Source organism: Nilaparvata lugens, chromosome 3, assembly GCF_014356525.2.
Source record: "Nilaparvata lugens isolate BPH chromosome 3, ASM1435652v1, whole genome shotgun sequence".
NCBI lineage: Eukaryota > Metazoa > Arthropoda > Insecta > Hemiptera > Delphacidae > Nilaparvata > Nilaparvata lugens.
The window spans coordinates 59,429,638-59,456,168 of record NC_052506.1 but is presented as its reverse complement, the minus strand read 5'-3'; the positions used below and the strand labels follow the sequence as shown (position 1 = coordinate 59,456,168).

Below are 26,531 nucleotides of genomic sequence, written 5' to 3'. Positions count from 1 at the left end.
TCGAAATGTAGCCCCACCACTCAAGAAAATAACAGACAATGCGAGAAGCCAGTATTGAACAGGGGGAACAAACATTTGGCCGCAAGAAAGTCGTGATGCTGGCTCCATCTCCAGCACACACAAACCAGTTTCATATTTGGCCCGTCTGCAACAGCCAGCGAAATGGCGGCGGCGTGCTTCCAACGAGCACGGCTGCTTGCTCAAACTCAAAGTCTGGAAGGTGAACGTCTCCTGAGAAGCTGGTAGGGGGCAGGGGGCCACCGCTTCGCTTGCCCTTGGCCTATGCTGCATTTTGAGAGAGATCTCCTTTCCCCCCTCACTACAAGATCGTGTCGGCATACTCATTACGGAACGCATTGGATTACGTTTGCTTCTAAAAATAACCTTTTCGTCATACAGCTGTATCCACCTACTCCCTCCACTCGTCCTGTCCACCTCCCCCGCATCAACCATCTCATCATCAGATTATTTCCCCTTCCACCAACATCTCACAATAATTCAGCATGTCTCTTTTTCACTGTACATGAATTTGCAACTCTGTTGCCTTTTTTTATAACCCATCAGAAAAACCTGTTTCATTTTTGCAAACCACTCTCCTTCACTTATTCTGCCTCCTCTTCCAGTGCATCAATTTGTTTAGTACATTCCTCTACATTTCAATCTTTTCCTCCTATTTTTCTGGTGCCAAATTTTTAGTTATCATTTCTCTCAAAATAACTATCCAGCCATCTGTATTATACACGCTATCCGTATTATACACGTTATCAGTATTATACACGTTTTCCTTCTCAATACACACAGCTTTTTTTGTTGAAGTTATTTCTTTCTTTAACTTTGATTTATGGTTTTATGAGGTTTGTTTTAGTTGTAACTTATAATTGTATGGAGGGTTAAGTATAAGGGAGGGCCTGCTGCGACCTAGGTTTAATCTAGTTTTAACTTCGCCCTCATAGGTTTTTAATAAAGGCAGCGATTAAATTCAATTCAGCTTCACCTGACTTTCCCTGTTTCTTCACAAATTCATTTTTGGCTTTTACTCTCCTCAATATTTCCTTCTATTTGTAATCCAACACTTTGTAAGAGTAGTGTGAAGCCTGTCAAGTAATTTCAAAGTACTCTTTCCATCTCATGTCTTATAATCATTCTCTCACGATAAGAAAATAATTTTCTTTGGTATGATTTTTTAGTTCTACTCAATCATTTAATCTTTTAAATAAATTACTACTCTCTGAAGTTTTAATCAACATACAAACTTTACACACTTTCTTTTCTCCGTTTCACACTCATTTTGAAATCAACTATCATTTGTCTAAATGCCTGAAAACAGTATTATTATCGTTTCAATCAATTATTAGCATCTTATGCACATTATTATTCAAAGATGTTTAATCTTTCAATATAAAGTTCATTCAAATTCCCCAAGTTATCAAAATCTCTGAATTTTACATCTTTCCTCAACCTCATTATTTATCACGAATCGAGTCCTTATTTTTTTAAAGAATCGACATTTATTATCCGTTGACATTTCTAAGAACATATTCCTCAATAAACCTCATCCAAGTATATTAATTTTTTTTTGTAGCCAGTGTAGTTTACTGTTATAGTATTACATGTTTTTGATTGGATTGTCCATCGTCATCACCATCATTCATTTTAAATTTTGGAAAATTCTCTATAACTTGGTATTTAATTGCATTACTAGTGTATCTACCTTTTAGTTTTACTAACTTTTTAGTCATTAATTATAACTGGCTGTTTCTGCAGCCAATTATTTGTTTTCTTTCTATAATATCAACATTTACTCATATAATTTTTTAATCTGTATTCTTCTCAAATTTAGTTTAATATAATATTAATTTTCATAATTTAGTTTATTGATTTAAAATTCAGCGAATTACGCCAGGCCCTCACAAACACAGGCTTAAGCCTACATGTGAGTCTCTCATAACGTAAGGGTATATATAAAAATGTACTATAACTGTACTGTATCATTTGTAAATTGTGAGAATAAAAATTTATTTGATTTGATTAAGTCACTACGAATAAATACTTTACAGTTTTCCTTGATTCTTCCAATCTCAGGACGATGAATTCTCATACCCAAATAAGAAGTCTCCGCCACATAATATTATGTACACAGCGAACAAATATCCCCCCAAAATTCAATCCAGAGTCCACGCTTACACCTCCTCTCGCTATCTTCATCTCACTCTGGCCCACTATTCTGCACACCGATTTCTGTTCTTGATAGTTGAACAGAAAGAGAGAGAAAGTACACCAACGAGACACCCAAGGTCGTCTGGCCGCTCACATTGGAGTCCATCGGCCAACGTAATTGTATTTTTTTAAGCGAGGTCCAGGCTCTCTCCGTGTACATCCTTCTTGCTAATGCAGCGTTGCCTCCAAATGCAAGTCGCAGCAACAATGTAAGAGCCCAGTCAATTTATTGACACTCAGCTTCGTTTTAGTCTTTTTCTTTTGGCAAAGCTATACAATACACTTTCGGTGAGCCAGTGTTCCCAGTGTGCTTTTCTTTTTTGTCCATTTTCCCGCTCCAGGCCAAAGATGCAACTCATGCTCACCAAGGCAGAGGCGGGGGCAGAGCTGCTTAGTGTCGAGCAAGGTATGGTTATTTTTCATTTCTACTCCATTGGAGCTGCAACCACAACCAAGCTATAGCTTCACTTGTCTTGCTCACTCTACCGCAGTGACCTTCTATTCAAAAGGATACCTTCTTTATATCTCCTCGATTAAGATACAAGATACAAATAACAATCCCACGCCATCGAGGATATTATCCCAATTTTTATTACTAGAAAAAACTTTAGCGATTGATTTATCACAATCATATCGATGATTGCAAATAACCAAGAAATAAGAGTGTTTTTAAACAGTAATAAAGTCTATTGTCTGCTTCTCATTAATGTCATTCTAACGAAGGAGATCATTGAAAACTACCAAGGAATGTTATTCTTCTGCCATAGGAAGTGTAGTGTAATAATTTACAAGGAGGACTACTATTTTTATACCAAGAACTTCGTCTCATGCTTCATTGGTTAGCCCAATTCAAACAACTTCATCTTGGAGAAAAAATTCTTTGTCAAGTCTTTGCTTATGCATTGGATATTGGGTCGATGGTCATGAAAAATGCATAAACATTGAGGTGGGTTAAAAACACCTGGGAAGTAATTTTAAAGATCATAACTCGCGCAAGAAGTTGACTGTCAGAGGGTCTGGCTCGAAACAGCCACCCTAACCACGGGAAGAACGGGTAATAATATTGGATATTAATTTATAAAAACACTTCACTTATATGGGTTACTACTTTAGTAAAAATTAATGAAAACAATATGAAAACTAATAAAGAGTAGCCTACTACAAGTTTTGATATTGTTCTTATTGATATTGGATATTTATATTGTATTGATATCTATATTAGACTTAAGAACAAACACTCACCAACCAGATAATATTTCAATTTATTCCATTCAATACACATCTCATTAAATACAAGGTGGAACTACCCTTGGGTCTCCCCACCGTTCAAAGCCATACGCTAATAAAAATAATAATAATACCTATTAAATGATCGCTAGTCTGACGAAACTATTGTGAGCTTGCATTTTTACTGTAAAATCCAACCAGATTATGTCATATGTCAATCATAAATTATTGTAATGAAAATCAATTTCAATTTTATTTTAACTTGACCTTTTCTTTGTAAATTTCGCGATTCCAGAGGCAATGAGTTCAAAAGATATGGAATTCTGCACTCTGGAGTTCTTTTATCATAATTATTGTTAAATCTGTGGGGTCTATACATTCTGTTTCTCAATCCATAGTTTATTTCATTTATTTCTCTAAATTGGTTTTTGAAAAAATTCCGTGTCAAACAGTATAATCGGCTAGGGCCCCCATGGACATAATTCCCAATAGCTGGCGATCAATACCATTAAAAAGAGTTCTTATTATTCTTTTTACAATATTCTGTAATGGCTGTTTTATAAATTTCGGAGTTAAACTGTACATTGAGATACCATAGTACAGGGTACTCTGTATCATTGAATAATAAATAATTCTTTTAGTGCCAACAGGAAAATAGCTACATATTCTAGAACACTTATAAAGTGCTGCTCTCATTATGTTTTTTAGTGAATCGTTGTGTGATTTGAATCTCATATCAGAATCGAAAGTTATTCTTAAGTGTTTTATACTTTTACTGTAATCAAGTTTTTGACAATTACAATCATTCATTCTTTGGTTTCTTTGGCATACTGTTTCATAGCAAGTCAATTTAACAAATTATCTTTCATCAACATTCTTTGATTCTTAAATGCTTTCTTTGATTCTTTGTCTTTTGTGCATTAATTTTTATACTGTTATTAAAGAAATACTTAGTTGCCAAATCAAGATCCTGTTGTATGAGTCTCAAACCAGTTTCCAAGTCTTTGTGTATTACATAGAATATATTGTCATCAGCATATTGCAGAACTTTACTTTTAAAGTTTAAACTAGCAAAATCATTCACATATAATATATTATGTTGAATATGGTAGGTGACAAGATACTGCCTTGAACTAATCCACATGTCGGCTCATAGCTGCTACTAATATAAACTACCTATACCTGCATGCAAAGTTCCATCCATGAAATAATTATCTAATAATCTTCGTAATTTACCTCCAATACCTATTTCACTTAATTTGCGAAGCATGATTTGATAACTCACAAGGTCGAATGCCATAGTCAAATCAGTTGCCACTGCTATTACAAACATATTATCATTCAGAGATCTATTAATGTCACCTGTCATAGTTTCCAATAAATCAATAGTTGATTTTCCGGGAATGGAGCCATGTTGAGTCTTGTTTATTATACTATATCTGGCTAGATACTGTTGCAATTGCATTCCTATGCAATTGTTCCTATGAAGTGTTCCAGAATTTTCATAACAACTGATATCGATCCTACTGGTCTACAAAACCCCAGATTTTTCTTTGATCCTTTTTTAAAGATGAGTCCAAGATAAGTTACTTTCATTGGTTGTGGTATATTGCAAGTTTCAACAATTCTGTTAATCAAATGAATCAATATCAGTCTCAGGTATAATATATTGCTTATTACATCTTGTGGTCTAATTCTATCTGGTCCTGAGGATGACTTGACATTCAGTTTATTGTTAGCCAAATAAAGAGAATGCAAATTCATGTTCTTGAAGTTCATGCTTAATTTATTGCCTATTGAATGATTTCCCTCTCTTAAATGCTGAAATAAGTCAAAGTGTTGCCCATTCATCCCACCATTAACCTCTTCAATTGTCAATTTAAATTTTTCCTTAAATTTCTCGGTCAAGTCATGCATATGATTTTCTTCAGTTACTTTGAAATTATTTTTGATTGATTCCATTATGGTTGGTCTACGTTTTTTATTGAAAAATTGATTAATATTTTCCCAAGTCTTTTTAGTATTATTAAAATTATCAGAAAATAGTCTATAGTAATAAAGTCTCTTCTCCAAACGAATTTTATTTGTCAGGTTATTTCTAATTGCCTTGAATTGGTTTCTTAGTTCTAAATTATGTTTGCCCTTTTTAAGCCTTTGCCATGTGCGATTTTTTTCATCTATTAGTTGCTTGATAGTATTATTAATCCAGGGATTCCTATCTTGTTTATTGTTTACTTTTATCCTTATTGTACTATTATCATAAATGAATTCAAATCTCTTAATAATTTCATTGTAGATATCTGATGGGTCTCTAAGATCTAGGATAGGCCACCAGTTTTCCTTTATAATTAATTCATTAACTTTTTTTGTATTGATAACACTCTTATAATCATTATCCATTTGTCTATCTGAGGATATATTCATACTGATCTTTACCCCTCCAATTAGTGTCCAATAATGGTCGGAGATTTTGTTCTCAACAATAAAAGAAGTATAAGAGCTTTCATCATTCACTTTAACATTTACGTGATCTAAACATGATGACACTAATACATTATCATATAACTCCTCTCTAGTAGGCTTTTGAATACTATTATAGAGACCATATGAATACCAAACACTAAGATAATTGCACCATATGAAAAAATTAAGTGGAGAATAAGAAGACCATATGGATGGGTTGAGCCAAGATCATGATATAGAAAAACTAAGAGGAGAATAAGAAGACCAATGGATGGATTTAGCCAAGATCATGATACATGATAGTGTCTATGGTATTATATGGAAGGGAGAGTTAGTGAGTAAACTCAGGATGATTCAGGATTTCTAGGGAGAGAGAAAACAGAAGTATAGATCGAGAATCAGAGAAAGTGAGAGAGTGATAGTGAGCGTAGGGAAGTTAATTGAATTTGTAAAACTCATTTAGGAAATTAAACACGGCCAATTGAATCAGCACAGTCCATGCCGCCCATTGCTGTCCAAGCTTTTCCCGCTGGAATTTGCGCTATCCGCCCCCCGCCCCACCATGTGAATTATGCGACGCCAGCGCAACGCAACTCGTCTATTTAATTTCGCTCTCATTACAAAGTACAGTCGCCACCGCTGTTCTAGTATCCTAATCCGCTAGACTCGTCACTAAAGCAAAACACTATCACTATCAATAGCCCAACATCGACTTCCGCTCATACAATGATTCCATTAGACAAATATGAGCGAATCAAAAATCAGGATGTTATAGTGAGAATAGAAGGTCTCTCCTCACTGATAGTAGGTGCAGGTATATAATGATAACATCCTTATGACTTGTATTTGTTTGGGGACTCTTAAGGGTAAGTTCAATTTGTACATACCGAATTATAGAGCCAGTTACACACACATCGATTTTTGGACGTACTTTTTTTGCCGTCCTTATGAATTCTATTGGACTGAACAGATGATGCTTGTCAAGTTCCGTTTAATCTAATAGAATTCATAAGAACTGCAAAAAAATCGAACTTCCAAAAATCGGCGTGTATCAGTGGAATTGATGGAAGTATCAGTGCATGGCCTGCCAATGCATTCCGTATGCGCTGCGTTCGTGGTACCACACAAGGAATAATATAATCGATCCCACATCCCACATGCGATAGTGGTTCGCCTGCAACCGTCCTTAGATCCCAGTTGTTTGCTATTCACCTATTAATGTTAGTGATAATAATTATCACCAAGAAATAAAATTAAAATCACTAATTTTGAACGTGAATTACTATGAATGTTTATTACTTTGTTCCGTGAGCAAATCAATAATTGTAAATTGAGCAAATTAATACGAAATGGATCAATTGAAAAACTCTAATAATTGCCCATATAACTGTTGTGTAAACTTTGAGATAACTGGAGATTTACGAAAAATAAAATATCATGAACAGTAAATGGAATAGGCTTACTGTACTCGCAGTAAAGAAACAATCCTATCAATAAGTGCTTATTATCTTGGCAATGTGTTCACAGTAAACTGACTTTGATAAAGCATGAGTGGTAGGCCAATTATTTTTTGTAACACTTCAGATAAGATAAGACAGCTATATTGAGTGTAGGCTACACTCCTTTATTTTTAGAAACATTCCACGCTCTATATAATGGCTATGATATATTTTTACGAAAAAATCTGTACTTTCAAAATCAGAAATAGAGTAGGCCTATTCAAAGTTTTTAAGCAAATAAAAAAAGTGTCAACATAAACTGTAAGAAGGTTAGCACAAATCATCAAACTGAAAAATAATCATTTAATTATTATAGACAGTCGAAAAAATAATTTTAAAATAGTTAATGCTAAAAAAAATAATATGACGTCAGTTCTTTTCAATTTTCACCATCATGGACTGGATCGCACTGACCAGAATAAATAAAAGAATTATTTCCTCTAATCTTTCTCAAACATCTGCGAATAAGCATATAAGCATATTATAATCTATGATATAATAAAGAAAAGAATTGACTTCTACATGTACCGGATAGGAAATACACGAATGACGCATCTTCATGTCTGCACTACTACACTGATAAACTTGACATTTTGCATAAAGATTAACCTAGAATGGTTACAGGCCTATTTTGATTTTTGATAATTGAATAATTATAATTTAGATGACTAAAACAAATTTATTAAATTTGTAATGCAAAGTTTACGTCTGAAACCTTGAAATTTTGCATAAATAAATTCATAATTTACCGAGGATGGTTTCATTTCAACATTTCAGTACGTCAAGCTTTTAGTTTGTCTATATACAATATTTTTGTGCCATAAACACACTCTTGCGGGCGGAGCACGGGTTACCTACTAGTATTATAGAAACTAAGACTCACCAAATCTACAAAATTTACCCCCAAATTTTTCATGAATGAATACGTCGAGCCTAATATTTCGACTCTAATGCAAATCCCAAACAATAACTCAAAGATGACTGACTATTTTTCTAAATAAAATAATTATCAAGTTCTTCAATAAATGGCATTCTACGTAAAGAAATCCGAAGTATTGATTTTGGCAGAATGTTATGTATTTAGACGGCAGACATCTAGAGTGAGCAGTTTCCTTATTGCAACAGTTCCAAAGCAGACACGAGACGTTGGAGCGTTGGTTGCTAAGTCACGCGGTCCATTTCCATCTCTGCTAGGATATTATAACTCGATTAATTTCAATTGCATTGGAGCCGTGGTCCCCTATTACTTGTATCAGTGCGAGCAGGCCGTCATTACACCGAGTTGAAGTGGCTGGCGCTCTTCTGTGCTTTTGACATTAATAAAACATTAAATTTTGCTCGTTGTATCCGTTGTCGACTGCACTTGTGAGCCGACGACGACAACGTTCTGGTAATTTCGACAGGGAAGGGCGCAAGACAAGGACAGAAGCAGTAAGAGAGAGACGTCATCCTTTTGCTCTACTTCTAGGGCTTCGTCTGTCGCTTAATCGCATGCTTGCAGCGGGCTTCGCTACGTGGGACTTCGTTGTCGCGAAGCGCGCGTCCCCATCAACCCGGGGCCAACAACCCTTCCTCAGAGCAGGGCGTTGACAGACAGACCCCTGGCTGTACCGGATCCGTTGTCACTTTAAATTACATCAACGTGAAATTAATTGCGAGGTGTAACTCGTGTCGTTTGTTTCCGACCACTAATATCCTGATATGTTGTAAACACAACGCATACTAAAAGTAAAGCAAAACTTTTGTCAAAATTGCATCTGAACGATCACCCAATTCACAAATGTTCAAGTTTCATACCATATATTATCGAAGTTTATATGTTTATGTTATCACACACAATCTTCAAAGGAGATAATAAACCTGCAAAATATTACTTGCATCACAAATTGCGACTATGATTTTTTAGAAGGATATTCGATACAAGGTGGGAGGATTTTTCATGATTGAAAAGGTAGGCTAGTATACAAGTAATCATGTGAAAGAGGCTTTTGTAGAGTATGCCAATACCTAACCTATATCAAGACTAGAATAATTTTGATTACGTGTTGAAACTTTCTACTTCTAGAGTGTCTAAAGTCACTACGAAGTATCAATTAGAAAGAATATAATCAGAAGAAAAACCACATGAGTATAGTGGTTACTATAATTAGAGATAATGGAATATTCGTTTATAGAATATCCAATAGTATTCATTCCATTTATCTATGCTATAATGTAGTGCATACTAACATGAATACAAAGGGACAATATTATTCTGAATTTAATGTAATCCTGCAACTTTCTACTTAAATTATCCAACAAATCTCTTGTCGACGACTTCGTAAATCAATAATGCAACTAAAGTACATCATTTCTCTAAAATTAATTTCATTGTAACCGTAGATAGGAGGCTGCAATGAATGAGTAGTCAATGGACGTGTGTGTGTGTGTGTGTGTGTGTGTGTGTGTGTGTGTGTGTGTGTGTGTGTGTGTGTGTGTGTGTGTGTGTGTGTGTGTGTGTGTGTGTGTGTGTGAGAGAGACCATCAAGAATGCAGCCGACTCTTGTAGGTTTCCAAGACCCGCTCTGCCAGCCACTTCTTGCAAGTTCTTCACGGTGTTGCGGTTTGCATCCCATTACCCGTGGTCTCTGCGTCGCTTCCGTGCTCTCACAAACATTTTCCGCTCCCAACTCCACCTCCATACTCCACACTCCACCATATAAGGAATGAGACACGAGTGAAATGGAATAAAACAGCTATAAAACTGAACAAGAAGACTCGGTGCCACAGCCCTAACATGACTGTATTCCCAGCCATAACTCCAGCACTTTGTTCATCAAACAAGGCATAATAAAGTAGAGTCTACATTGCTAAGTTTTGTTAGCGCTCATAATACGAAGGCTACAATAAAAGAATTGTAGCTCATTATTTAAAGATAATTGAGGTGCAGATAAATTAAGATAAACAGGCTGGAGAAATGTCACATCAATCGACTATAAAAAGTCACTATGCAGCCAGGAGAACAACCAAGAGTTGATTAAAACTTGATTTAATTTGAGAAGTAAAATACTGAAGGATTAAATCCAACCTTATTTTCTAGATAACTGGATTCTGGATTCTAGATAACAGCCTCTTCAAATGGAAAAAAACTATGATAGAAAGAGTATCATATCCTCTTCGTTTCTATTTAAATTTATTTTTATGGAACTAACTTTACAAAGGATTCCTTATTCAGTAATTATTGACGAGGTGATAGAAATATGTTGTTAATCTCATAGTGGAAATGAAAAGTTGAAATTGAAGCTTCTGAAACAATTAATGCTGCTAACAATTTCAACCTCTCTAATTCATTGGTGGCATTAGATATTTTGTGTAAAGTTCAGATGTAATTAATACAATCCAATCATTGGTCTAATCAACGTTTAATAATTTTTCAATTTTAATACGATTCCATTTGTAATTGATCTTTGTTAAGATCTTTGCAATATCAAATCAATTGGAGGAAACTAGAATCATTCAACAATAGCATTGTGGAGAGCATTGATTCATTTCATTCTAGATTGGATTTTTCGTTATACTGGATTAAATTTCAATTTATTATACGATAGCCTAAGCTGAATTAATTGAACGAATATGAACTCCACAGGTCGTATAAACTCATATTAATTTCCGTGCAGTATTTGATTGAATTCAATTCTCTCTATGGTTCAGCACCAAAAATGGAAATTCCAAGTTAAATCATTGTGAGCCCTGAGTTTTGTAAAAGGAGTTGACATAGCAATAAAGCAAATTGAATCTTTCCATGACACAGCATACATAAATAATAAATATTTGATAATAACAATGCTTAGACCACAACTCCAAAATACTGGAGAATAAAGGGCTTGATAAGTTTTTATGCGATTAATAGATTTATACATTTCAGAAGGGATTCGAAAATGAATAGATGGGGATAGAATTGCCTCCATTTGGTAATGTATCAAATTTTGTTTAATATTATTATGCCTCGATTTATTAAATATCATTTAACTCCATTTTAATTCATCAACTGGATGAGAATAGACACTGTACCATACCCACTTCTTATAAAGTGACTTGAGAGGTAATAAAATGTACTTGGAAAAGATAAGTGCCTGGAAACAATGTACAATTGTCTTTCTAGATCACTGACTGTTGAGGTTTATTACCACGACTAGTCATAATCTTGTACATTGTACTGCGTTTAGAAGATGTAGTCAAGTAGACAAGTAAAGATGTGCACAGGAAGGATCTCTAGAAACCATTAGAGGAAATTGTTTTGAATTTGTAATTTGGCACTCATTGTCTCAAGACCGGAAACGAGATTCTATGTTTGGATAGACGTCAACGTTTAGAATAATAATATTCGTTGGATTGAACTAGGCATGTCAACGCTTCCGAACTACTCAACACGCTCAGTGCTAGAACTCACTCAATCACCGATTATTGTAATGTTTGAAAAATAAAGCAATAACTAAAGTTAACTATACAATAATTATATAATTATACTTAATTATAATTAATAATTATAAAAAGTTAACTATATAATTAGAATTATATACAGATTAAAAAATTGAGGAGGGATATCAGTAAATACATGTGATAGAGATTGTATGAAAGGTCACCATTAAATATAAAGATATTTTCTTTCTTTGGCAAGCTGTTAATGTTAACTATACCCTATCAAGTATAAACAGTGCTACATATGAAGAAATAGGTACTGTACGATATGGACATTTAATTTTTATTTTTACTTTCAATTCTATTGCCAACATATTATTTCATTTTCTTTTTTGCATTTTTTGTGATTATTGTTTGTGCTTTCTTTGCGAGAATAAAGTTATTATTATTATTATTATTATTATTATTATTATTATTATTATTATTATTATAGGAAAGGGCTAATTGATATAGGATCCTCATCGGGAAAGGGACGTTTATAAAAATAAACGTAGAGTCAAATTAATAATAGTGTCAAAAAGTAATCTATTGACAAAATTATTTATTCGAAGAAATAAGTTCCTGAGAGTATGCAATCAGATTTAATTATGAAAGAAAAATAATATTGTTAAAATAATAGTGTTCATTTTCATACTGTCAATGAATTATGATGACTCAAGCTCTGAAGTTATACCTACTCGACTGTCTCTCCAATAGGTTGAAGATCGATCTGAGCGATTTTCTGTACTATTGTGAGGTCCACGTTATGATGGCAGTGGAGAAAGATAGGAAAACAGCGTTGCCGATTCTCTGTCTTGCCACTGCATTCTAGAAAAGCATTTCTGTGTCGGTAGCTGTATCGGTAGCTGATACCGATATTTATACACGGGTAGCTGATACACGGGAGAGAGTGGATGCTTACTTTAGAGAGCGTCTCCAAATTTGTCAGCATCATCAGCGATATTTTTCTCATATAGGTAAAGGTGATTGCATATTCTAGGGAACTTTCTGCCAATAAATTATTTTCTGAAACTCAAAATGAAGACCTTACTGGATAGATAACGAATTCATTGATCTTTAATTAGAGTAGAAGTATGGTTTTACTTCAAAGCCGAAATACCTTATTATCCATCTTCAAAACGTCCGTTTCCTGAGGCGGACTCTGTTCAATTGTATAAAATGACCAAAGAGTAGTATTTGATAGTATGAACATTTCTGCTATGATAAGTAGCCATTAAACATGATAAGTTCATCATAAATAATAAGCTCATCAATTATATTAGTATATACTGATATTTGGGATTTATATACAGTAGTATCAATATTGTTAGAAATAAATGGCCTCGTATAAAATACGTAGTAGGAACATGGTAGCATGAAAATTAATATTTTTTCGCCAAGAATGAGACAAATCGTACGAGCTCAGTAAAAACAGAATTAATAAAGATGGGGATGGTAGTTTGGGAGGGGTTGGGGTTGGGGTTGCAATTTTATTCTAACGATGGCCTTGGAAGTGCAGACCCCGTAGTAATAAGCTCAACAGTGCGGATGGAAATGGCATTAGGACCAGTAGAAGCCTCCACTCTCACCGCCACTTCCTCCTTTCTTCCACGAGCAACCAACAGAACAGACATCTGCAAAAAATAGGTTCAAGAGAAATCGACGAAGGACAGGGAATTTTTTCGGAATAATTTGCTGGTGAGAACAAAGTGGGCTGATGCCCCCTCCCCTTCAACCCACCATGGTGGAAACAGGGCGAATGGATTACTAGCAACGCCGGCGAAGTTCGGGCTCACAATCACCATCACGCGCGCACACTCACACACACACACACACACACACAGAAATGAGGGCGCCAGTCGGGAGATCGAGTAAAATCGATTAAAACATTTACCCCCGACCCGAATCCCCCAACCCAAAGGCAATGTACAACAGACTACCCTTCTATTCCGACACACGAGCAATCGCAATCCTCTCTCAAGCCGACTGTTATCCACCACTCAAAAGATTATCTTCAGCTGGCTAGCTAGAGCATAAACAACACTACAAATATAGTCACAAACAAGAATTGAGTGCATGATGAAACAATAAAAAAAGAAGATTTAAAAATCATATTTTTCATTCACAATTGGTGTGAAAAAGTTAATCGTATCATCTCATCGAAATAACCTGTAAAGCCTAGTAATTGCTCAAGCAAGCATTGTTAAGGCAAACATGCATGTAGTGGAGAATTGAGTAGTTTATCTATCACCTAACAAAAACCAACTATCGATGATTCTTTATTGAAAGCTTAGTATTACAGTATCATCCCAGAGGCCTAGTCAGTAAGAGCATAATATACATGGTGATTCAATGTACTGTATTTGCAAAACAACAAAACTGAAATTTGTAACTTGCTATTGCTCATTTTGTTCCAATTTTATTATTCGTTGGAGTGCATCTAGGAAATTTTCTTATTTCAGTACAGAACTTGTTAACATGTTCCAACATATTAAGCTGCGTACACATATTCGCGCTTCCAACCCGCACCGAGCACGCTCCTCCCTCGTACCGCCCTCGTACCACCATCGAACAACAGTCGCGCCGCCTACGCACCCATCATGAACGTTACGGAAGATGTTAGATCTTCTCGCGTTCCCCGGTCGAACCACTGTTGCTCGCCGGTCGATCATCAATCGCTCTGCTGGAGTGACGTTCGGTTGCGGAGCACAGCGAAAGTCTGTACGCACCTTTACGTACTGTGAGTCTGTAAACACCAATAGAAGATGACCAAGACAATGCCTGTATAATCGATTAACAATAATGAACTCAGCCAGGTTTGGTTTGATTGACTAGTGAGCAGGAAGTAAACTATGTCTTAAGGTGATAATAATAGTTTGAAAAGCAAAATATTATAATTATAAAATTCACCTTCATCATCATAAGGTGCTGGTCTTGTCTAATATCCTACAAACTAGTACTTTTTATTTTGCTATTTGTATTGTAGTCTATCTTGGAAAGTTTATGATACTATATACTGCATTATAGCACACTGCATTGTTATTTTTTAAGCTACTTACTCCTTATTGCTCACGTGAGAATGTTTAGTTCAGCTTTTTCATTTTGGTAATTTATTGCGATAGAAATTACTCAGTATGATAATTATTTGGAATCTGACAGTTGATTAATTCAAACTCTGTATGGTAATAAATAATGATAGACTGTCAGATAACACTAAAACTAAGTAACAATAGCTGAATCTGGGTTTTTCAATAACGATTGATAAGAAGAGCAGAACAATAACAATGAAATTGAAATTCTTTCACTTGTGACAGATGGACATCGACCAATATTCATTGATATGAGGCTTTATTTAAAACAGCTGAATGAAGAAGCGATTGAAGTAATTGCCGAGTGACCCAGTAGAGCAGAGACCTTGACCCCGTTTCCCAGCTAGCATCACCGAAAGTGCAACCACGTTCCCTGCTCCCTGCACTGACCTTCAACTGATAACCCGGAATCGGCCGATTACAATCTAAACATTTATTCAATAAAACAGCCATAGCGTATGACTTACATCCGTTACTCGCATATCAAGTACTGCCTATGAAAGTGGAACAGAATGAACAAAGGCAAAATGTTTCAATCAACTCAGACAAAAACTAACAGTCTAAACAAGCCACTAGAGACTAGATTGATGTATAATTTGAGTGCCTAGCTTGATGTCTTACTTCTCACGAAGTAGAATCAAATACTATTTACATACCATTAGCTATTGAACGGAAATTACACGAAAATTATCATGAATTACATACTGCAATTGATAGATAACTTTGAATGGAAAATATGGATCCATAAAAGAGTACAAAATGGCCATTAAAGTTTAAAGTTTGTTCATAATTACAGAAATTCAACGGCATATTCAAATTATAGAGTTAGATCAAACTATCACACAAGTGTAGAAATTCAAACTCACAAATGATAAAACCATTAGAAAAAGCTAAGAGGCTTGAAAAGGGCTCAGAGTTAAAAAGAAAGGTTCCAGTAGGTTGGGCAGAGTATATCACTCTGACAAAAATTAGGAATTTTGATTGAGATGATGTTGAAATTATATGGGACAGATCTGATTAAATAAAACCATGCATAGAGAACTTTCCTTTTGAGAAAACTTCGCCATTTCTGTTTTCAAACAATAGCCACCAATAAGATAACCAACCAGCAGGTAGAAATGGGACGAACCTATCCGTAAGAGAAGGAAAGGAGATTTTAGAAATGGTGCGTCACAAAAAAAGGCGAAATAGCAGCTTCTTTTCAGGGGTGAGGTTCTTGGAACTTGAATCCAGCCAATAGGATGTTCTCAGTCCTCCAATACTGTTCTTTAGCTCATTGGAAAAGGGTAGCCATAAAGGCAATGGGTAATGGACCAATGGCACAACACTATTTTGAGGTCTAATTAAAGTTCTATTATAGCATGAAGTGATTTTTGAAATATCATCAAATTATTCACCAAATTTCAACCGCCTTTCAACTGTAATTCAATGTCAATGTGAAATAAGGTACCCTACGATTATTTGTGAACGTATTCAATTTATTGACTTGATTTTAAAGAATTCTCATACCCTGAATGCTGAATAAATTTATATGATGATTATATTGATAATATAGATTCTATTTTTTCAATAGGCTAATTAATATCCTTCAGTGATAGGTTCAACAATATTCTCGGAGGAATTTTTTAGATAGCCTAAAGTTGACGCAGACATTATTTAATTATGAGAAGTAAACTAATTAAATAATCATTCATTACATCACTATTAGTAGGGTGTTGTAAGTTGAAGGTTACAGTTGAAGTACCGTCAAAATGTGAATAGCTGATTCTGTAAATCGATGCCCTATCTATGACGTCAATAAGTCAACTTGCTCTAACTCAATTGGATTTCCTTCCTAACTGCACTGATCAATATAATCGGCATTGACTGGCAGGGCTAGCAGCTGCGTGTTGCTCATGCTACAAAGTAAATAAGTAGCCTACTAAGGTTTGAGAAATGAAAAGCCTACATTGAGTTAAGATAAACCATGGAGTATCCACAACGCGTTACTGTTGTATGGAGATATACGATAGATAGATCGGCTATTCTATGGTTATACTACTAAAGGTTTACTATGGTTATACTACTAAACCTTAGTACTTGAACAGGCAAATCATCCTACTAGTGTTTTTTTAAAAGAATTTTTGATGCTGTTAACCTGTGCCCATATCAGACCTGTCGATGAATAATTTAATTTCCTAGTTAAAAAATTGAATTTTTGGGAATAAAAGAAATGTCAATGATTATGACCCTATTATGTTTAGTAAGTGATTTAAACTGTTGCATGCTACCTAGTAAGTAAAACATATTCTATAAACACAAACGCATAGGCTATGCAACAGACTAAAGAACTTTTTACTGGTGATATTTTTTAAAGAGTTTTTTGTTTTGTTTTGGATAGGTACTATTAAGTTGACAAAATTTCTCACGGATTTCTTTTTCCAATTATTGCTTTTTGAGATATGAGCGCCTAAAGCGTGAAATTTGAACAAAGCAAGAGGCGTTTGGCTGTGAGTTTAGCCAAGTAAAAATTGTATTTGAAAAATGACATGATAAAGAATAAAAACGTCGAATAGCCTTATAAAGAAAAATAATATTGCTGACACGCTATAAATGTACAACGTGCAACCATATTATCAAATAAGGAAATCCACATATAAGTTATTACAAAATATTATACAGTACATGTAGACAGTAAATCCTGCAAATGGAGTTTTTGTGGAAGATTTTTTCTCGTAGCCTATCTTTCTACACTAAGGCAAGGTTGCACAAAAGCCAGTTAAATTTTTAATAGTGCTTAGTTTAACGACAACCAATAAGAGAAGCCTTTTTCGAAACAGCCTTCTTTGATTGGTTCTCGTTTAATTAATTGCGATTACAATTTAACCTGCTTTTGTGCAACCGGGACTTAAAATAACATAAACAAAAATTAGGTCTCACTACAGTCTCAGAAACGCATGAAAATTAAACTTTAAGCAAGCATTTGTCTTTTCAAAATGACCAAAAATATTCACTCTTTTAGAGTCCAGTCTTAATTGGAAAATTTTATTTCTCTATTTCTGACCGTCAGAAGGTTCCTGGCTACGCTTTAAGTCTAGAAAAAGAATCCTTTTCCATAAATAAAAGAAGATTTTATCAACTTTGTAACAATTCAAGTAGCCTAACCATATTAATTTTTATGTATTTTGAAATGACGTGGAAAATTTTTCGCTATTGCTATCGGTAGTTAGATCATAATGTAACAAGTAAAATTTACTGGCTCATTAATTTATAAATATTAAAATCAAAATCAAAGAACCAAATAAAAATATAATTTCTAGCCACAAATATAAACAATACTCTGTTTGGTTACATTTGAATGATAAAATGCTTGCAAAAAATGATATGATTACTCTAGAGGTCTCTGTAGCAGCATTGTTGGCAACCAATTATTTTGAGTCAATTACAAACTATGATTAGAGCAAATCTTAATTTTGAGATAAATAAGCTGGAGCAATAAACAAATAAATCCAGAAAATGATTATTTTGTACCGTGATAACGAATTAATTGATAAAAAAACATTTTTAATACGGTATTGTTGACTGTTGACTCGGCTAAATTGCAATATTTGAAAAATATAATGAGGTTATGCCGGTAACGTAGCCTACATTCAATTTGAATAAAGCCCGTTAAAAATACAAATAAAGCTTAATATGACAACAATTATCAGCGTAACTGTTATCACCTAATACCCGACAAATTATTGATATAATCAACAGTTCACATGAAAATTATAAGATTAATTACGATTTCATGAACTCACCTCACGTGTGTATGAGTACAATGGCTGACTGATATTCTAGCTCCAACTCATCGGCACGGAAAGCTAACCTGATTTACAAAATTCTTCAAGGCTGCGTTGTTCTATTGAATGTTCGTTTCGTTTCACAAAATCCAAAACTGGTGCACACAAAAAACAAACGGCACACTACACCACACACAAATGAAATATAGGGTTCAGTTTAGGTAATCTTGGAAGAACAAGCGCACAGCAGCAGACCTAACAAGCACAAAATCTCTACTAAACAGTGGAATGGAGGAGACGTTCCAACAGCTTGCCTTTGCGACAAGTTCGTGCATGCTCGGGTGGAATCGGAAAAGTTCGGCCAATCGCAGCTAGTGGGGGAGCCCGGCCTGGCTGTGTGGAAGAAAGCGAAACGTATTGAAACTGAAACGACAGAGCGCAGCATAGCATTATTTGAGTTAGGCGGCTTTTCTGCAGTCAACAAATTAAATGGAGTACGAACACAATAATGATCCAAATGGAAAGAAGACTTCCCTCTAACTCTAATTTATGGATCACACCGAATTTGATTAAATTACCTTCATCAGCACGCTACTGGTAAAACATATTATTTGAAAAAAACCACCAAGTTCATTTCATTGATCTTGCCTCTCTGAGCGAATTTCCACTCTTTTTCATTGCAGGAGGTAGTTTTATGACTTCCATCAAATTGAAGAAAAAAATTGAAAATTCAAACGCGCTATTTACCTCTGAAAATTTTTCAACAACAAAAAATTGCCTGCAGATGTTGCAAAGTATTTTTTCGAGAACCCATGTCATAATATTTTCCTTCAAGTTTAATAATAGGTCTATTACTGCTCCTCAAATACCAATTCAGCAACCAATATTTTTATATAAAATTGAAATATGTGACAATCCTACTGAAAAAGATTAATTTAATTATTTGTCAAATTCCAACAAATAAATGTGTTCAGTTTAGTTTATTGCCAAAGATAAGTGAACTTCAAGGAAAATAGTAAAGTGTTGTCTTGGTTGAAATTTTCTCATATCAACTCATACTGAGGTATGTATGTATGTATAATAAGTGAGGAAGTGAGCTATCTCATTTGAGAATACTTTGAACAAATAGAAATTATCATGATCATATTATTATCAATTTACATCTCAATATAAGATGTTTTGATAAGTAAAAAGTGATCCCAAAAATCTTTTAATTTAAAGATTCCATCCTTGGACAATAATTATTATCTGCCCTAAGTTTCCATTTTACCTTATAACCTGAAATTCAATATATTGATGTTTTTAAGATCTTCATTCAATCAGGGAGTATCTCTTCTAGAGAAGATTAAGATGAAACTCCAACTGCTCCAACTCATTGCAGCTATTTAAAATTAATCTTCATTGTTGTAGCATCCTAGCATCCCATTGAAGTTATCCTACAAGAAAATGTCAATGAACTGTCTTGAATTATATTATAAGAAGCAAATTCTAGAGTTTATCAGGCCATCTCTATGATCTAACAGGACTTCAAGTTTTAATTCCCAAAATAAATTAATTAGCTACTAAAACTAGTTTCAAATTCCATTAAAATGAATACTATCCTGAATTTGAGGTTTAATTTGTTTACATCGCCAGTGATGAAGTGATGAAGGATTGATAATTACAACCAAAATAAAAGGATAGACAAACAAAGAAGCAACATGAGTTTAAAATTTATGACAATGCAGGCTTAATGAAAGTACTCTACCAGTTATCTCGTACGATTATCAAAGCCAATGTTATGCTTTCTTTAGGCACTATTTCTGGCTATTGTCCAAAAGACTGTTGTGTCGGCAATAAATCCATTACTAATTTATTCCCTTTGTTTAAAAGAGTTATTACCTTGTGAACACAATTTATTGATTATAAACGGGTTGGTATACTTTATTTTTTTGTACATAGTGATTTAATTTTGGGCGAGGCAGAGTATTTAAATTAACACGATTTTAATGAGAACGGTCTCGCTCATTGATGTAAGCTGTGTTAATTATTCGAATTGAAGTGAGGAGAGCTCAGGATAGAACAGATGCATTGAGACAGTTAGCAGTTGGTATGACTGACTTTTTGCCATAAGAATTTATCCTCATATTTACGAGAAAGTGTTATTTAAGAGAGAGACAGTGAGTATAGAATGTATGAATTACATTCAATACTCACTAGAGAGAGAAGAACTACGAAAAGTGATGAATCAGCTCCATGATATTGAAGATGTCTATTTTGGGACAGTCCAGTTTCAACTGTCACTTCTATTCCAAAAATACGGCTTCTCTTTGTCATTTTCTTCCTCCTCTCTTCCTTGCTCAAATATGCAACGTTTCTCTCCTACCTATTCATTTTTTCAATCTCATTTTCAATCTTTCTTCCACTCGACAAACACAGAATAAATAGACTATGTGTGAGTGAGAAAAAAGAGAGCTCCAGTTAGGGAGAGATTAAGGGATTCAGTGAGAGAAAGATGGATAGATAGAGAGGAGAGAGATAGATAGAAAGAGAAAGAGAGTGAGAGAGAGATGAGATTGTGAGTAGGAATGCTGAATGAGGTTGTAAGAGTGTCTGAGCACGGATGTCACATTTTAAAATAATATTCTTAACTCATTTCAGCTCTAGCAACACCACCTGTCAACCAATCCATTTTCCAAATCTGCTTTTTGGCTAAGTATTCAGTCAGATTGATCTCAAAATATTTCCAACTTTACAAACTGTGCTTCGCTGCTCTGCTCAAACATAGTAGAGGAGGAAATAGCTACATCCTGATTCACAGTCCAGGATGCAACTTGTCATTCAAAGTTAAGGATATTTATCTGAGCATATCACTGTTATGTCATGTACATAAACAAATATAAAACTGTATATTTCTTTGCACAGAATTTTAAAATAAACTGAATATCATTCTATGACTTAGCCGACTGCCGTGGTTCGGGCTTGGTATCAAAGTTCATGAGGCCGTACTTGATTAATTTGAGGACCTCTCTGAAATAAGTTTAATACGAGATCTAGAGACTTGAATCAAGCTCAGGTTGATTTTCTTCAAGAAGAGATTGTGCAACAATAAGAGTATCTTGAAGTCATCGAATGGGATCATTCTATTTGAAGAATCTGTTGTAATATTCTTTAGCTTCTCCTTATTTCATAAATTGTGCTGACTATCCACCACGATAGGTGTTGGTGTTGGGATGATAACACAGTGTTATCACTATGAAATAGCATGGAAAATGGTAGACATAGGTGATGTTTTCAATCACTTCCATATTTACTCACGCAGGACAATAAGTGAGTAAATGCGTTCATGAGCTACTAGAGCTGCAAATTTACAAATCTGGACCCTTAGAAGAAACATCAAGGCTTTAGATTTGTATCCAAACTGAACGTTCAACTTCAAAAATAAGAGTCTACATCCATCTTCCTTCTACAGCGGAGGAATAATTCAATGTGTTATTATTTTGAATTTAGTTTGTGAACTAAAAGTACTGTATAGTTGGGGTACTCAGTTGCTCATTACTAGTTTTGATCCTAGGATTGATCCTTGATCAATTATGTCATTTTTATGCAGTTGATTCAAGCTTTTGAATAATTGTTTTAAAAATTCACCAATAAAAGATCACCAATTGTCGGATTCTTGTCTTTGAAACGATCAGTCTCATTCGAAACACTCTCTCTTTCCTTTTGAGTCGCTTCACAGAGCGCAAATTATGCTGTTAGATGTGACACTTGAGAGCAGCCAAGCCTAGCCTCATTTTTCAACAAGTGCCATGATTTAGCCAGAAGGTTCAGGATGTTCAGGATGTAGCCATAACTCGAAATTTATTGGTTTTTTCCGCTTCCGTATTGGAAACAAATTCTCAATCGTTACTATTTTTCAGAATTATCAATCTTTCTTGCCTGGTTCATCAACCAGGAGTTGGGATGGACATGAATTCAGTGAAATTATTTCATTATCACTATCATTCCAACTCAGAATCGAATTGAGTAGGATATATTCATTTCGAGAAGAACAACCGGATTATATAGACAATATAAGTGGTTTTCCTCCTAAGCTAAGTATTTTCCTAGTTTGCTTTCTATCTTCCCTTCCTATGCAAAATGTTTTGTTTAATGAATATATTTTCAATTTATACAATGCTTGATGCTTTGTATGTCAAGGAAGATCTGCTTCAACCTAGAAGAACATCAATTATCCCTTGTGATTCTATCAATTGAAAGTCTAATATAATGTTATCTTTATCTAGTCTGACTGTTCATCCATTAATATTAGGAGAAAAGAAAATGTTAAACTAGTTGATATGTAGAATGGAGAATACAATGGGAAAATAGTACTGAATGGATAGGGATATTTATATTTTCTCTATTTGATTACAGAATTCTTGTTGAGCCTATTGCACTTTTCAAAACATCTTAGAACTATGACATAGAATCAAGTCAAATCGTTCAAATAAACAATCGAACAAAATCCAATATATATTGTACTGGAGACAATTTCAAAGACAAAGAAAAGAACATGCTCTGAGAGAATATTAACGAATAGAGCCAATTTTCATCTACGCTATAGCATAAATTTGTATAAGCTTGTAATTGTCTAAAAAAACTATGTATTTCACGTAAGGTTTATGATAACACTAACATCATACTGAGACTGTTCTATTTTTTTTTGTCAATTGAGTTCCTTGATCGAATAATTAAATATATTTTATTTTCAAGGGATGCTGATTCAAGATAATTGCAAGACCATTGGTTTTGGAATTATAGTTTTTACTTCTCCAACACGGTTTTTAATCTGTGAAGTAATTGTCGTGCAATAGTAATTATTGAGCAGACATATTCTCTATTTTCATCATCAGCACAATCGTGACGTCAGGTTATTCGTTTTCGCATCTTAAGTTGCATCATGACTGGGACTGCATGCAGCGTGACCGCCTCAAATAGAACAGCTTAACACCTTCATGCATGAAGAGTGAGTGATGTATCACTTCCAACTCGACACGATATAAATTACTATAACAAATGCAAACAAAAAGCCATAAACTTTACTTGGAAAAATATTGATGAATTATGGGAAGTATAGTGGATTGCGAGGATCGGTCATTTCAGTAATAAAACTAGGTTACTAGATTTAAAAGTCGAAATAGCCATTCCACAAATACATTCTATAATATTTTTCATAGAATAATAGCAATGGATAAATATTTATCAATTTTGCATCAATTTATTGTAATGAATGACTGAGCTACTTGGAGTTTCATTCAATAACATAGGCCTACTCCAGTTTCCAATATCATTGGTGCTACAAAGTTTTCTACTCACAACTACTGTATTATGGGATATAACACTTTAGTTGAAATCTATCATTGTATATTACTTGACTAACAAATTAAAACATTACAACTCAGGCTAATATTTCAACTTAGGCTAATATTTTAGCCTATTGGCTTTTAAATATTATCTTCTATCTTCTATCTTTAAGTATAATCATTTGTCGCAGGGTGATAAAAATCTCTTTTCTACTTTATGGTTGAAAGCAGGTACAATTTTGTAGAAATACAAGGCAGTTCGTTGACAAGAAAGCCGAAGCCAATGTGTGGCTTATCGAGCTAACCCATTAGATTTGGCTGATTTTCAAAGAAACACACCTACCAAATTAATGTGGCATTTTTCGATGTAGCACTGAATCTATTTCTGCTTCGGATGTTCTGCCAATAAATATAACGCCTGAATGATGACAAATATCTGAAAAGTCAAATTTTAATAGCGAAGATTCATCAAAAAATTAAGTTGTAACTTATGTACAAAAGAACGTCTAAATGAATATTCTCATTCAAATTATATTTGACGATAACCTCCTACCTGTAATGCATGATTTTGTTGTGAGAATGTTGCTATGATTGGGTAGCTCATCAATGAAGAAAACATTGAATTATCCATATTTTATCCGATCCCTCTAAAAAAATATCCCATCCAACACCAAAGAGAATATTGAATTACAAATAGATTGAATAAAGGTAAATGGTATCGCTTCAATATTGATGCAAAAGTTTATTGAAATTTATCTGATAGAGCAAAAGTTAATGTAGAAACCTATTCCACTCTTTCATTCGCGTAAAGGGTTTGCTTTTCAAATTGTGAGATCTCCCGTAAAAGAAAAGTTTCTTCTGTGAGTTTTATGGTCAGTAACTTCAGAGGTGGAACTCAGAAAGCGGTAAATTACCTTGGTTATCTTCCTCCGAGCGCCTTGACAATTTCCTGATTTACGAGAGCCTTGATAAATTTTCACAGTCTCTGTTTCTATCTTATCTCAAACAATTGGCTAAATTTCGAGATTGAAATGGAAACTCGGTGGAAATTTGGAAAGAAGGATTAGTTGAGTCTTTTGGAGTTCTAAGTACTGAATTAAATAAAGGGATATCAAAGCTTACATCTTATCAGGCTTCTAGAATCATACCTAAATAGAAATTTAAACAATGGCTTCCCTTGCTCTCAATTTAAAAATGATTCTCTTGAAATATAGTTACTCATCATGTTTATCGTTTTCATATTGTTTGAATTCACCTAGGCCACCACTCAAAGGTTTCATTGCATTAATTCCAATTCCATATACATTTTGATATAAGGCAGCCATCTACCGTCGTATACAATGCATTCTAGTCACCTTGGTCTTAACATGATTCTAATATCAGCTCTGAAGCACAAACAAGTTGATCATACTTCACTTTTTATACCGATTCAAATAAAGTTTCTTGAGTCTAGAGGAAGTTTCGTGTTTTTCAGGTTGAAAGAAATTACTGAAATAAGTTTTGAGTAATTGACTATCAGTTCTTTGGTGAGAGATTAAAATATGCTGTTGAAGATAGGAAGGTTTTAACTCAGCTTCCTCTGATAATTATTATTGTAAGAGGTGGAACGGTGGATGTGGTTTTAGACATGCACAGCATTGGAAATGAATGATACATGGAAGTATGAGCGACGTGAACAATTTTATCTTCTAATCAATTATTTCCCTTTTCTGCCTTCCTTGGCTTAAATTTCCTCTCTACTTCTTCTCTCTCTTCCTCATAATACTTCTTTGCTGCAGTGGCTCTAAAATCTGTCATTCTTTCAGCTCTTTCAAGATGTCATTTTGACATGAACTTAAATTTAGTTGAGGATGGAGAACTATTTATTCCATGTCAAAATGATCTATTGGAAACATAATGTTCTTACTTGGATGATTTTTGTTGGAGGTTGATAATATGAGCTTTACTCTACTTATGTTTGTATGAGCTCTACTTTCAATTGTATTTGTTTTCTTTTATGCTTAGTTATCTTGGCAGCCGAATATTCTCCCGGAATTTGAATATGAACTGCGACCACTACGCTATAAACGTATACTAAGAACAATAAACTTCAATTCTTCATCAAATTCGTCTTAATAAAAAATATCGGTCTGCAATCAAGCCTTGAAGTAGCTGGAATCTCCAACTAGACATAGCTTGCATTTCTCAGACGTTATATTTATACATTTTCATGTGATTGATGTTTTCATCATTATTCATTGTAACACTTTTTCAAAAAAATTCTGCTCTGCTGCGAAGAAAAATATACTACCATTGGTTCTTATGAGAGTGTTCTTACATTTTAATGTATCCTATGAGATTGGTATAGATCCTATATGTACTCTCTCTGAGGTACTCTAAGAACCAACGTTATTCTCTCTAAACAGCAGAGCAGAAATTAATTGGAAAGCAGAGTTTAGAGTTGAAAAAATGAGTAAGCAAGTACACAACAACATGTAGTGTCGTATTGAGTGCCGAATATTTGTTGAGACT

General features: G+C 34.3%; 1 protein-coding gene across 26 annotated transcripts in view; it reads right to left on the bottom strand.

The window, feature by feature from the left end:
* LOC111044278 (muscleblind-like protein 1) overlaps nucleotides 1–26,531 on the bottom strand; it is a 586,938-nt gene that overhangs the window by 348,949 nt on the left and 211,458 nt on the right. For 5 of the 26 annotated variants that reach the window (XM_039424178.1, XM_039424185.1, XM_039424181.1 and 2 more), the window contains exon 1: nucleotides 18,715–18,991. The exons of 4 other annotated variants lie outside the window; for them this stretch is intronic. The gene's annotated coding sequence lies outside the window, so the exon portion shown is untranslated. Of the gene's footprint in view, nucleotides 1–18,714; nucleotides 18,992–26,531 lie in introns of those variants that run through there. 17 more of the 26 variants (XM_039424176.1, XM_039424183.1, XM_039424182.1 and 14 more) reach the window with 4 other exon arrangements.